Below are 1,177 nucleotides of genomic sequence, written 5' to 3'. Positions count from 1 at the left end.
CAGCTTTGTGTGTCCACTTACTTCACTTGTTCCAGTGACAAAGGGAAAGTGACTTGCAGCTGGCTCACTTGGTATTTTCAGTGGTACATATTCACAGATCCTTCTGGTTAGATCACAGGGAAGTAGGCCTGGAAGGGACCTCACAAAGGGACCTCACAGGGTCATCTTGTCCAGCCCCCTCCTCAAGGCAGGATCATCCCAGACTAAACCATGGCAAACTACCTCTCTCTAAACCAGGGGTGCTTAATCCCTAGCCCTTAGGCCCCAGCTGGCCTGTGGGACTCCCCATGGGTCTAAAAGGCTTGGCTGTGGTGGGGGGGGGACAGTGGCACTGTCCTTACTGCCAAATTCTTGCACCCATGGGGAGCCCTGGGCCATATGCAGTACATCAGGGACCTGATCCCAGTGTGGGGGACAGGGTGGGTGTAGCATCAGGCCCCTGGCTCTGATGCTCGTTGCTGTGGCCTGAACCCAGCAGGTGCGAATAGGTGGGCATGGGGGTAGAGTGGGCACAATCCCAGTGCGTAGGTCTGGGAGGGGGCAGCACTGGGCCCAATGTGGAGCTGGCACAGGGTCCAATCCTGCTTGCAGAGGGCTGTCACCTAGATTATAAGTAGCCTTGCAGATTTGCTAGCGATAAATGAGGCAAGGAACAGAGCTACAGCCTTTTATTGCTTGCACCTCAAAACATGGGACGGGAGGCAGCAGTGTGTTGTCCATGGGGCAACTTCAGAGGAAGTTTGCCTCTGACTTCCCCTCTGGGACAGGAACATCGTCTTGACAGCAGGTCTGACTGTACCACAAGGAATTTATGGTTGGATGAAGCAAAGGCTTCTTCCTCTGCGGCACTTGTGCAAGTGCGTAGCTCTGCACATCTAGCTTCCTGCTGTATGGCATAGAACTGGTGAGGGAGTCTGGCCCTCACCATATTATCCACTATGGGTCTTCATTCCTACAAGTAGCCATAAATACATACACTTGTGTGTGTGTGTATGTATATATACACACATATCTATATAAAGCATTATAAATGATAAAAAAAGTATATATTACATAACATATGTATTATATGTAATTTAATATCTATTACATGATACGTCCATATTCATTGTAAAGTCTCAGGGAAACTGAATTCAAGGCCCAATTAAAATGGATTGAGTTGAAAATGAGAACATGA

The sequence above is a fragment of the Gavialis gangeticus genome, unplaced genomic scaffold, assembly GCF_001723915.1.
Source record: "Gavialis gangeticus isolate Ggan-Ray unplaced genomic scaffold, GavGan_comp1, whole genome shotgun sequence".
NCBI lineage: Eukaryota > Metazoa > Chordata > Crocodylia > Gavialidae > Gavialis > Gavialis gangeticus.
The sequence above is the reverse complement of the archived record's forward strand: the minus strand, read 5'-3'. Positions refer to the sequence as shown.